This window comes from Nicotiana tomentosiformis, chromosome 1 (assembly GCF_000390325.3).
Source record: "Nicotiana tomentosiformis chromosome 1, ASM39032v3, whole genome shotgun sequence".
NCBI lineage: Eukaryota > Viridiplantae > Streptophyta > Magnoliopsida > Solanales > Solanaceae > Nicotiana > Nicotiana tomentosiformis.
The window spans coordinates 158,718,797-158,733,382 of record NC_090812.1 but is presented as its reverse complement, the minus strand read 5'-3'; positions in this window follow the sequence as shown (position 1 = coordinate 158,733,382).

The window sequence follows — 14,586 nt, the reverse complement described above, 5'->3', positions numbered from 1 at the left end:
AGTATATATTATTTTACTTGGAATATTAACATTCTTTAATAGTATACAATGATTAGTTTACTGTATTTTTTTATTGTATAGGGGAAGATAAACTTCTATAACGACAAAGGTTCCCATAGTAAAAAAATTGTTTAATGGATAATCTTTTTTATTCTTTAATTTTGGTCCAAATTTGAAACGGATGGAATAAGATTTTGAGTAAATTTTCTTTGTGTATATAGCTTCCTTTAATTTAGAAAACATATTTATTAGGTAGTTATTGTCCTTTAACTAATTAGTTATTGTCCTTTAACTAAATAGGTATGTGGAATAATTAATTGCTACATGTAATTTTTTAATTGAAGCATAGTGTGTTAAGGGTTCTTTAAGGGGGTATAGTGTGTATATTCCCCTTTTAAAAAATGGTATAAATATTAGTATCAAATAGTGTGTTTGCATTATTTTAAAAAAAATATATAAGTTGCTGGAAATTATGAATATTTATTTTATTTAGCTAGTTCGATAAAAAAAAAAAGTATGACTTATTGTGATTATGTTTCTGCCAATTACCAAATTATCTCATTGTCTCGGTCTTTCTCTCTCCCTCATCTATCGTTTTTTCTCTTCTATATATTTTTTCTGATTGTAGAGTGTCGTTTTAAAAAAGTCGATGAAGAATAAATGTCATTTGAGTAGAAAATTAAAATAGTTCAAATATAATATCGAATGAATTATAATGAGAGAAAAAGAACTATGGTCTTGTTATATTATTTATATAAGATAATATTTTAATTATTTTTAAAATTCTAAATATCTAGACTTACAACATATTTAAAATAAATAAGGATTTAAAAGGTAAGAGATTGATGCAACAACAAACCCAATTAATCCCACAAGTAGGGTTTGGGGTGGGTAGATTGTACGCAGACCTTACCCTTACCTTCAAGAAAGCAGAGAATATTATTTTCGGGAGACTTTTGGCTCAAAAAAGGTAAAAAATTAATGAATATTTTACTTTTGAATATTTGTATTTAACTTATACAAAATACTTTTGCTTCCATTTGCCAAATGGGGGTTAGGAAAAATAGGAATTAGCTCGGGGCGAGACATTCGTGAAATGCTCTTGGACTTACGTGAGCGCTCTTGTCTTACAAAGCTTACATCTGAAGCGTCCGGACGTATGCTTGGTATGTTTCCAATGCCATGCACACGGGCTCATCCCATAATTTTTGTGCAATTGTATGTAATTAGCTTTATAGGTCATCAAAATTTTATTAACAACATTTTGACTTGTCAAAAGCTCTCTTAATTAATTACATTATAAAAGTTGAAAACACTAATATTACATCATGAAAATGAAAAAAAAAATCATGAAAGTGAATTTGATAGAATCTCTAATAAAAATATTCTTCATGTTTTACCTTTTGTTAGGTCTTCATTTCTCTATTCTTTATATTATTTCTTCAAATATTATTTCCTTTACTTTATTTTGTTTGAAAATAATATTTTCATATTTGTAGGTTATGAAACTTATTTAATAGTTAGTGTTTAGTGAATAACAACTTCAATAACTATATTCATTAATGTTCTTTAAGTAATAGATTAGAGTGTTGAATTATTTTTAATTTATTAATATCTTATTGGAAGCACATAATACTAAATTGTGTAATGTAATTGTGAATTATTATCTTAAAACTATATTCACAAAGAGTTAATCTGTGAATATTTTACTAATTAAAACTATTACTAATATTTTACTCTTAGATCTGAAAGGAGTGCAAAGTGTTTCGAAACTCCACATAGGAGTTTGCAATGAACATCATTTTTTTTAATCGAACTTTTCTTTCTTCTTCTTTTCTTTTCCCCTCTTTGTAATTCTTGTTTTCTTTTGTCCTACATGGCTTAGAAATCTTTTTAATATGATTTGCAATGTTTTTTCTTAAGCTTTTAAACCTAAAAACGTAGTTTTCACGTATTATGATATGTCATTAATTTTCTTTTACAAATATAGTATACTACATAGTTTAAATAAAAAATATATAAATATTTAGTTGCTTTAAAGTCCTAAATATTAAAGAAATAACTAAATGATTATTGTCCTAAACATTAGAGAATTAAAAAATTATTTTGTCCAATATGAAATCTATTTTTAAAGGGTAACAAGGCAAATTAAATTTTGCTAAGACCTTTGTGTTTTAGTATAGATAAATATAAATATATAGATTTTGCTAACCATGAAGGCAATAGATTAATGTTGTACCCATTTTCTACTTCTCTTAGATACCCCTTCCACTTACGGCTTGTTTGGATGATTGTTACATATTGTATTGTATCGTATTGTTACTTTAAATACGATATTTATTTTGGTTGTTACTTAAATTTTATTGTATCGTATTATTAAATCTGTCGTTACGTAACGACGAAATATGTCACTTTATGTAACGACAGATTTGGTGTGGTTGCGTCGTTATCTTGTCTTTTTCTCTCATCTCACCCTTTATTATTATTAAATAATTTTATTTTATCATTTACCCTACCTTTTTATATAATAATCTTACCCCGTATCATAATTTTTTTTTATAATATTACAAATTTATTATTCATATTGCTGGTGTGTGATATCATGAAACAACAGCAAACGATACAATCTAACCAAACATTATATTCATCAAATGATACAGTACAATACAATACGATATGATACGTTATGAAACGATGCGTAACAACCATCCAAACAGGTTGTTAGTTAAATATGGACAGTTTTGTCATTTTATCCACACAAAAAAAAGGAAGAACCTGACGGCTCATGTGTATCGTCATCCTCTCTAGGCTCACATCAAAACCCTTGGTCATTAAAATAGTAATGACCAAGCTAACCCTCACAATAATAAAAAATAATTATTTTATTTAAAAGTAAACAAATATTTTAAATTAGGCATTTTGTAGTAACATGTATTATATCAAACTAAACATTCAACATAAATCTCGGATTGTAATCTTTACATTATTAATTCCAACATTACTAATTCTTTCACATTACAATCTTTACATTAATAATACATGCATAACAACAATAACAACAACCCAGTAAAATTCTACTAATGGGGTCTGGGGAGGGTAGTATGTACGCAGACCTTACCCCTACCCCAAAGGAGTAGAGAGGCTGTTTCCGAAAGACCCTCGGCTCAAAAAAAAAAAGACAAAAGGGAGACAATATTAGTATCACAACAACAATCATATGATAAATAGGAACACCATGAAATCCAGAAGAAAGATGCAAAGTAAAGGGAGACAATATTAGTAAATATTAGTATCACCACAACAGTCATAAGTAAAATAGGAACCTCATGAAACCTAGAAGAAAGATGTAAAGCAAAAGTGATAGCTAATAAATAGGACCTGCACTGAAAAGAGAAATAGTAAGCCACAACATTCCCACTAGTTATCTTAAAAAAAAAAAAAACCTACATGGCTAGTGCCACCATGTTACGAAGTAAGGCACGACTCAACTACCTCCTAACCTACAACCCTAATACTCGACCTCTACATCTTCCTATCAAGTGTCATGTCCTCGGAAATCTGGAGCCTCGCCATATCCTGCCTGATCACCTCTCCCCAATACTTCTTAGGCCGCCCTCTACCTCTTCTCGTGCCCTCTGTAACCAGCTGCTCACACCTCCGTACCGGAGCATCTGGGCTTCTCCTCTGAACATGTCCGAACCATCTAAGCCTCGCTTCCCGCATCTTGTCATCAATGGGAGCCACATGCACCTTCTCCCGAATATCATCATTCCTAATCTTATCTATCTTAGTGTGCCCGCACATCCACCGCAACATCCTCATCTCTGTTACTTTCATCTTCTGGATATATGAGTTCTTAACAGGCCAACACTCAGCCCCATATATTATGGCCGGTCTAACCACCGCTTTATAAAATTTACCTTTGAGTATCAGTGGCACTCTCTTGTCACACAGGACTCCAGATGCTAACTTCCACTTCATCCATCCTACCCCAATACGGTGTGTGACATCCTCGTCGATCTTCCCTCCCCCCTGGATAACCGAACCAAGGTACTTGAAGTTGCCTCTACTCGGGATGACCTGAGAATCAAGCCTCACATCCACGCCCACTTCCCATGGCTCAGCGCTGAACTTGCACTCCAGGTATTCTGTCTTCGTCCTGCTCAGCTTGAAACCCTTAGACTCAAGAGCCTGTCTCCAAACCTCCAGCCTCTCGTTAACACCGGCTCGCGACTCATCAATCAGAACTATGTCATCGGTGAATAGCATGCACCATGGCACATCCCCTTGAATATGGTGTGTTAACGCGCCCATCACTAGGGCGAATAAGAACGGACTGAGTGCATAACCTTGGTGTAGCCCCATTACAACAGGAAAATGCTCAGAGTCGCCTCCTACTGTCCTACTCTCTAGGAACCTTGTCATATGCTTTCTCTAGGTCAATAAACACCATGTGTAGATCCTTCTTCCTCTCTCTGTATAGTTCCACCAACCTTCTAACAAGGTGTATAGATTCTGTAGTCGAACGACCCAGCATGAATCCGAACTGGCTGTCGGATACAGACACCGTCATCCTCACCCTCGCTTCAACCACCATCTCCCACACTTTCATGATATGACTCAGTAATTTGATACCCCTATAATTGTTACAACTCTGGATATCACCTTTGTTCTTATACAATGGAACCACCGTACTCCACTTCCACTCATCCGGCATCCTTTTCCCCTTAAAAATAATATTAAATAACCTAGTCAACCACTCCAAACCTGCTCTCCCCATACACTTCCAAAATTCCACCGGAATCTCATCTGGCCCGGTCGCTCTGCCCCTACTCATCTTACGCATAGCTCCCACGACCTCCTCAACCTCGATACGCCTGCAGTACCCAAAGTCACGGTGACTCTCAGAATGCTCCAATTCGCCTAGCACAATATCCCGATCCCCTTCTTCATCCAGAAGTTTACGAAAGTAAGTCTGCCATCTCCTCTTAATCTGGGCATCTTCCATCAATACTCTACCATCTTCGTCCTTGATACATCTCACTTGGTCCAAATCCCGAGCCTTCCTCTCTCTCAACTTGGCCAACCGGAATAACTTCTTCTCCCCACCTTTTTCCCCCAATTCCTCGTACATACGACCATAAGCCGCAGTCTTAGCCTTTGTGACCGCTAGCTTAGCCTCCTTCCTAGCTGCCTTATACCTATCCATGCACACTCGCCTCTCCTCCTCACCTATGCTCCCCACTAACTTCAGGTACGCCGCCTTATTTGCTTTCACTTTACCTTGGACCACTTCATTCCACCACCAGTCTCCTTTGTGCCCACCAGAGATGCCCGTCGAGACCCCTAATACCTCTCTCGCAACCTCCCTAATACAGTCTGCTGTCGTTGACCACATAGTGCTCGCGTCACCACTTCTCCTCCAAGCTCCCATAGCCGACAACCGCCCCTCCAACGCTTGGGCTTTATCCTTAGTTAAGGCTCCCCACCTGATTCTCGGTCTTCCTCGAGTAGACCTTTTCCTCCTCTTTAACATAATACCAACGTCCATCACCAAGAGCCTATGCTGCGTCGCGAGTATCTCACCCAGAATCACCTTGCAATCCTTGCACAACCCTCCGTCGCACCTCCTGAGGAGGAGATAGTCAATCTGGGTCTTCGCCACTGCATTTTGAAAAGTAACCAAATGCCCCTCCCTCTTCTGAAAGCTAGAGTTCGCAATCACCAACCAAAAAGCCTTAGCGAAGTCCAACACCGATGTACCTCCTCCGTTCCTCTCCCCAAAACCAAAGCCTCCATGTACCTCGCCATAACCACCTGCGGTCGACCCAATATGCCCATTGAAATCCCTTCCGATGAATAGCTTCTCAGCAGGTGGAACCTGACGCACAATCTCATCTAACCCTTTCCAGAAGCGCCGTTTAACCTCCTCATCTAGGCCCACATGCGGCGCATAGGCGCTAACGATGTTTAGGGTTCACTATCCAACCACCAACTTAATAGTCATCAATCTATCATTCACTCGTCTAACCTCAACCACCGACTCTCTAAGTTCCTTATCCACCAAGATGCCCACTCCATTCTTACCTTTCTGGACTCCTGAGTACCAAAGTTTATACATGCATAACTTATCTTTAAAAAAACAATCCCTTAATGATTAATTTTATTAGCCACGCACAAATCTTAAGACATTTTTGATCGCTTTGCTGCCAGGGTGCAAAAACCTTTCGTGACACTTCGAATAGAGTGGTTGAGTGGTCCTTACCCTCCCCGAGCCTGAAGAAAGGAGACATCTTTGAAGAATACAAATTTCAAAAGTGTCATATCCTCTCTCGAATGTTATAGCATATTTAAGATTACAACAAAAATATTCATTTTCTTTTATAATTTCTTATCCAATCACACTAATCCGTATGAAGTTCAAACAGAGTGAATATTTCTCTTCGTAGATAAGATTTAAAAATTTGAGTATATTATTTGTTCAACTTTTTTTTTTTCATTTTTGCCTAATATTTGTTCTTGACTCGCATATTAACACGCCTCCCTCCCAGTGGCGAAGTCACATGGTCACAAGGGTGGTCAACCCTTCGTCGAAAAATTACGATGTGTACATAGGTAAAATATTATATTTTAGAGGTATATAACACATAATGAACACCCTTTGTCTGGATTATTTTTCACTTCTTTCAAATTTGAATACCCTTGAAAAAGTTCTTAACTTCGCCACTGCGCCCTCCCAAACCGTATTTAAAAAATAATTGAGATTTCAACTTCATTCAATTCCTTCATAAATAATTACGTATTTACTCCTAATTTTATTTCTATATTCCCATCTCGTTTTTAACTTATTCGAGGTAAAAATAGAGTTGTTCGTTCAATGATATTTTCAGCTCATTTAAATATGTGGAATTTAGTTAGAAGAATTGACCATATAGCCCACCATCCAACTATTTAAACTAAAAATAATAGAAGAATATATAATATTATGTATAATCTATGTATAAATGAATATACTCGTGTATAATAGAATAACTTCCGATTAGCTGCCTCTTCTTCCAACCAAATTTGGTCAAGGAAAGTACTTCACATCAATGAAGCATAAAAGCAAAACTATAACAATTACCAAACTTCCAACTAAGGGGCTAACTCGTCTGGACGATATTTGGTTGAAGTTAGAAAAAATTAAATATTTGAAGCTGAAGATGAAAAAGGGTATTTCGAGTTAAAATTGTATTCGGATTTGAATTTCCTTTCGGAAAAAAATAAAGTTTCGTGAGTAAAAATTATTATAAAACTGGTCCTGCAACTCTTTCCCTAGATAGCCTTGAACATTGATATGTAAATCATATTTCAGTATTTGCAAATAACATGAATATCAAATTAGAGGCTATTGTAATGTGTTGAATTGTTTGTGATTAGTACACTTGGTTAGATATTTACTAGCATGGCTTGTATTTGAAGTACATATATCAAGATTACCAGAGAACTCATAGTCAAAATTTTCATCAAGTTAAAAACAACAGCATACCCGGTGTAATCCTATAAGTGGGATCTGGAAAGGGTAGTGAGATGCAACCTTACCCCTACTTTGTGCAGATAGAGAGGCTATTTTCGATAGACTCCCGGCTCAAAGCTAACATGCATCATTACAACAGTATAGAGGAAGACATGGAGTAATGAAGAAGTCATAAAAGAGAAGCAATAACACATCGAGATAATAGTAAAACCGAATCATATGCAGCATGTAATTTTTCCACATAAATAATTCCAAGTTTGATCTACACTTTTGGGGAAATAAGCATACTCGCACTTCTCTTTACATCAAATTTCTAGTCCCAAACATGAAAATGTTACAACATAATGTAAAACTAGTAAAGGCAAAGGAGATGAAACCTTTTACTCCATTCCTAGGAAGGCAATTAACTAGTAACTAAACAATAAAAACAACAACAACAACAACAACAACAACAAATTCAGTGTAATCCCAGAAGTGAGGTCTGAGGAGAATGATGTGTACGTAGACTTTACCTCTACTTTGTAGAAATATTATTTCCGATAGACCCTCGGCTCAGCAATTAACTTGTAACTAATAGCCAAGAATAGAAGAGCTTTCAATACTTCCCTCATGGAAGGTCTAATGGAAGCTAAATTGCTAGTACACATCATCCCTAATTTGAAAACAGTAGTCATTGCTTTCAAGTTAGTTGGTTCTTTGATTTCTTCATCCAGAGCATCTTCAATAAGATTTCCTTCTTCACAGTGTTTAATTTTCTTGCCCACTGTGCAAGGTTCATACATTCATTCATCTTTGTTAACACGTTCCTTTCCGGTAGCTAGCTCCAGTTAGGGTATTCAAACCAAATCGGAAAATCGCACCAAATCGATAAAAATATCCGACTAAGTTTGGTTTGGTATTGAGTAAAAAAATCCGAACCAAACCGATATATAAATATATAATTTTATATATATACTTTTAAGACTTTATATAGAATTTTGTTTAAACGATGTCTAAAAATATTTAAGATCCTCTGTCACGACCCAAAATCTCACCTGTCGTGATGACGCCTATCTCAATACTAGGCAAGCCGACAATCTCAATAAGCCATCATATCTTCTAAATTTGAAAACATAATACTTAAATTCAACGAAAGAAATCTCACAATACAAATATAATCACTCCCAAAACCCGGTGTCACTGAGTACATGAGCGTCTAATATGAATACAAAGTCTGACTGATAAAACACTGTCTGTCTGAAAGTATAGAACAGTACAATAACTGAAAGAAAGAGAGACAAGGTCAGCGGACTCTAGGCAGCTACCTTGATAGTCCCTAACTAATAGCACTCTAAGATCTAACATTCGCCGTGTTCGAAAGTACCTGGATCTGCACACGAGGTGCAGAGTGTAGTATAAGTACAACCAATTCAATAAGTAACAAGACTAACCTCTGGGCTGAAAGTAGTGACTAGCTCGGCAGGTACAATCCAGTATAGAAATAACAATACAGAAATGTAGGCATGCTTTCAAGTTCAACAATTACTCTCAGTACAAATAAAATAGATCAATTCTCAACAATATAAGGAATATGACATCTCTGTATCTACATGCTAATGTACATACTGTATGTGATGCACCTTAGTGCAAACTCCGTATATTCACAATCTAAAATACTCAATCACTCAATATTGTATATGGTCAATCCAGCCCAGGGAAGGTCCATCACAAATATATATATGTATATGCATCAACTCACAGTCAGTCACTCAGTACTGTATAAGGCCAATCCAGCCTAGGGGAAGATCCATCCCCAAATATCAATGATTCGGACGAGATCCATGTCAAGGAAAAATTCACCCCTCAATATAAATGCTTCGGGTAAGATCCATGCCCAGGGAAGATCCATCCCTCTATATATATCTATGGCAAGATTCATGCCCAGGTAAGATCCATCCCATATATATATATATATATATATATATATATATATATATATATATATATATATATATATATATATATATCAACTACGCTCACTAGGGGTGTGTACAGACTCCGGAGTGGACCCTTCAGCCCAAGCGTGATATAAAACTATTATGGCCTGCTGCAGACGGGCAGACCCGATCCGTATAATAGTAAAGCCTATAAGGCATGCTGCAGGCGGGCAACCCCGATCCAGGACAATAAATCCTATAAGGCATGCTGCGACGTGCAACCCGATCCCATAATAACAAAGTCTATAAGGCCTGTTGCGGCGTGCAACCCAATCCCGTGATAATAATAATAATATATATAAAGCCGATATGTCCTGCTGCAGGCGGGCAGCCCCGATCCCATAAATATCCTCATAATGGATGATATGGCATGCTGCAGGCGGGTAGCCCTGATCCCATAAATATCCTCACAATGGATGAATATCAGTGAGTATGAAATGTACATTTTTTTTAAAACAATTAATTTAACAGCAACATGACCCCATGGTCTCAAACTATATCGGCACGTAGCCTAAACATGAGCTTTAATAGGGGCCTCAAATCGATTCCTCTAACACGTGGAAAATGTTCAGATAATAACCTTAATTTTTACAACTTTACAGAATTTATTCAAGTCACAATTTCAATGGTGCACGTCCACACGCTCGTCAACTATCGTGTGCGTCACCTCAAAACAATTTATATAACCCAATTCGGGGATTCATGCTCTCAGAACCAAGTTTAAAAGTGTTACTTACCTCAAATTGTGTAATTCTTTATTCTGCTATGCTTTTGCCTCGCGAATCGGCCTCCGAACGCCTCAAATCTAGCCACAGTTAATTCGATTAAGTCAATACTAATTATAGGAATTAATTCCATATAAAAATACTAATTTTTCAACAAAATCCAAAATTTAACTCAAAAATTGGTCTCGAAATCCGACAAAACTCATAAAATCCAACAACACATTCAATTACGAGTCCAACCATACCAATTTTATCAAATTCCGATAAACATCGACCTCCAAATCTAAAATTTTCATTCTTGAAAAGCTTTGCAAAAATCTTGATTTCTTCCTTTTATATCCGAAATAAATGATGAATATAACCATGGATTTATAAAATATAATCACTTTTGGATATAGGACACTTACCCAAGTCGAAGTCGTGAAAAAATCCTCAAAATCGCCCAAGAACCGTGCTCCAAAAATCCAAAACGAAATGAAGGAAATGACCATTTTGGTCCTTAAGTTTCTGTCCATCCGTCACTAAAAGTCTATTTTTCATCACTAAAAGTCCACACCAGGACTTTCTTGCACTAACAATTATATTTTTCACTAAAAAGGCTCTAACTCCATCATACGAACTCGGAATTCGACGATTCTTGTTCCTATGAGTCACAAATAATAATACGAACCTAATCGTTTAATCAAAACTCAATTCGAAGCTCATTTTCTCAATGTGATACCAATTTTGCTCGTTAAATAATTAACTCATGTTTCGCTCTAAAAACTCAATCGCGACTTGATGAAATTAGACCAATTTTTCTAGATCACTCCTATAATTTATTATCAAAATCCCAATACTCTCGAAATCGAATTTCGATCTCTAGAACTAAAAATGGACCTTTGGATCATTACATGCTTATGCTAAAAATATCAAACTCTTTCTCGACAACTTGTAGTGTATCAACCATAATTTCTTGTATCCAACTCCAACTTCCAAACGATTTAAATTTCTGAAAACTAGATACAAAGGGCTACAACTTTCATTTTTGGATCATTGCCAAATTCTTTATAGATTACGAGATATAAGCTTCAAAGTCAGTCCTCTGCAGCAGAAATTTCTGCGATGCACACTGATGTAGCCAAAAAAAAAAACACTAGCTAAAAATGGCCTAGAAATGGCCCGAACCCACTCTGAAACTCACCCGAACCCATCGGGACCCCATCCGAACATACCAACAAGTCTCAAACATATTTCGGACTTAGTCGAGGCCTCAAATCACATCAAATAACATTCGATGCCGAAACCTACCAAATCCCAATTCAAGCCTATTCAAAACTAACAAATGCCAAATTCTACATTCGATGCTCAAACCTACCAAATCAACTCTATTGACCTCAAATTTTGCACACAAGTCATAAATGACATAACAGAGCTGTTCCAATTTCCAGAATCGAATTTCGATCCCGATATAAAAAAAGTCAACTCCTCGGTCAAACTTCCCAACTTAAATTTCCTATTTTTGCCATTTCAAGCCTAATTTAGCTACCGACCTCAAAATAAATATTCGAATATACTCCTAAGTCCAAAATTACCATACGGAGTTGTTGGAACCATCAAAATTCTATTCCGGGGTCGTTTACATATAATTCACCATCCAGTCAATTATTTCAACTTAAGCTTCCAAAATAAGAATTGTTCTTTTAATTAAATCATGAATCATCCGAAAACCAAACTTGATCACCTTTGTAAGTCATAATACACATTTCAAAGGTGCTCGAGACCTTAACCACAGAACAGAATGCTGGTTCTCAAAATGATAAGTCGGGTCGTTACATCCTCTCATTGGATGTAATATTTAATAAAACTATAAAGTCCATTCATTTTTATTTACTTTAAATAATGGATTATATAACTTTCTTATTAAGTGTTATTGAAATGCTTCAATCATCTCTTTGTTCTTTTATATTCATATGTCAAAACTTCTTATATCATTTTTGAATTTGAAGTGGTATTTCAATAATCTAAAATTACATAGAACATATCATTATTTAGGTGTCATATTGATTTTTATGTTTAATTATTAAATTCGGTTAAACTTGAAAGGGTACATCAACCAAGAATCATTGTTAGACGACTAAGAAAATAAATTATTACGTATTACTAAAAGTAATTCTCCCATAAGAATACTTTAATAGATCATGTGTTTGTTAATTTTTTTTATTTTTAGGAAACATATATTCACTTACCAAAACTTTATCTATAACTTTAATAAAGTAAGATTGGAATAATATTCATGTAACAAAAAACCCCGAAAAATAGACAAAATCGAACCAATCCAAACCGATATAATTGGTTTGGTTTGGTGTTGATAAAAACCCGAACCAACCCGGTACATGTACACCCCTAACTCCAGTAATGCTACTCCAAAGCTATAAACGCCGCTCTTTCTACTTACTTTAGTTGCATAAGCATACTCTAAAAATTTCAAGGAATGAAAGGTCACACCAACTTGAAAATATAAAATAAAGAAATACAAAGGGAACATTATGAAAAACTCACCGTCCCTAGAGGCGGATCCATGATTTTGGAATGATGGGTGCACTATTATGAAGAGATGGATTTGGTTTATATATATATTTACGATGACAAAACAAGAATATGAATTTCAATGTGTTGACCCGGAGAATTTGAAGAATAAACCAAACAAAAAATAAATAAAGAAAATAAAAGGAACTTAATTAATATGCAAGAAGTGATACCAGACACTCCCATCAATCATGGGTGTGCCCAATTCTAGAAAAAGAAAGGAAAAACCAACAAGATTGAACATAAGATTTGAACTCCAGCCCCACTCAGAAAGGTGCACAAAATGACCATTGAATCATATGATACTTTGAGCTTGGGTACGCACATATATATATTTAAATATATTTTTAATATAATATAATATTATTATACATGATCTAGGGAAGAACATGGGTTCACATGCCCTGGTTCGATTGCGTGATTATATTACTAATGTTGTCCAGAAATTGAGTCCATTTCGTCCACCATCTACTTCACAGCATCACTAAGGCAAGCCTAATTCATTAACATAATATGTGAATTGCGATAAATTCTCTGTACAAAAAAGGGCTTTTCCGGTAGCAATCATTGCAACTCATGAACCAACTCATTTCTCTTAGGCAGTAAAAGATGGCAAGTGGAGAGAAGCAATGAAATATGAAATACAGGCGCTAGAGAATAACGAAACATGGGTAATAGAGGATCTGCTTCCTAACAAAACGGCTCTCGATTGAGGTGGGTTTACAAGATAAATTACAACTCTGATGGAACAATTAGACACAAAGCCCGACTAGTTATTCTCGGGAATCATCAAGTTGAAGGGATCGACTATAATGAAACGTTTGCCTAGTTGCAAAAATGGTGACTGTACACACATTTTTTGTTGTACTAGCGACAAATAATTTGGAGTTACAACAAATAGATGTATATAATGCCTACCTGCATGGGGATCTTCAGGAGGAGGTGTACATGAAATTGCCTCCTGGGTTTCGAGTTGCAAGTCCTGGAAAAGTGTGCGTACTTTGGAAGTCCCTTTATGGGTTAAAGCAAGCGCTGAGGAGTTGGTTTGCTAAGTTATCAGGTGCCTTGGAGGACTATGGGTCCAAGTATTCATACTTTGATTGCTCTCTTTTTACTCTGAAAAAGGGTAAAGTTCGAGTAAATGTCTAAGTGTATGTTGATGATCTCATTATCTCTGTCAATGAGCCCGAGGCTATCCGGGAGTTAAAAACATATCTTTGCAAATGCTTTCACATGAAGGATTTGGGTAGATTGAATAATTTTCTGGGAGTGGAAATCTCCAAAAGTTCGGAAGGAATCTTCTTGAACCAACAAAAATATGCCTTGAATATTATCTCAGAGATTGGGTTATTAGGTGATAAGCCCATGGGAATGCCTTTAGAACAGAATCATCGACTGCATTAGCGAGTGGACGGGCACTTGATGACCCCGAGCGCAATTGTCGTTTGATAGGTTGACTTAATTATTTGTGCTTCACTTGGCCGGAACTGTCCTACATAGTTCATATTTTATCTTGGTTCATGCATCAACCAAAAGAGGAGCATTGGAATGCATCTTTACGAGTTGTTTGCTACTTGAAAGAGAATATGTGACAAGGTATTTTATTGAAAATCAAATGTGATCTACGTTTCTATAGATGATGTAACTCCGATTGGGTTGTTTATTCTTTGACTCAACACTCGCTCACAAGTTAGTTTATCTCATTGGGTGACTCACATCTTTAAAGACTAAGAAGTAACATACTTGTAATGACCCGACTTGTCGTTTTGAGTATTACAATCTCATTTTTCCATTTACTGCT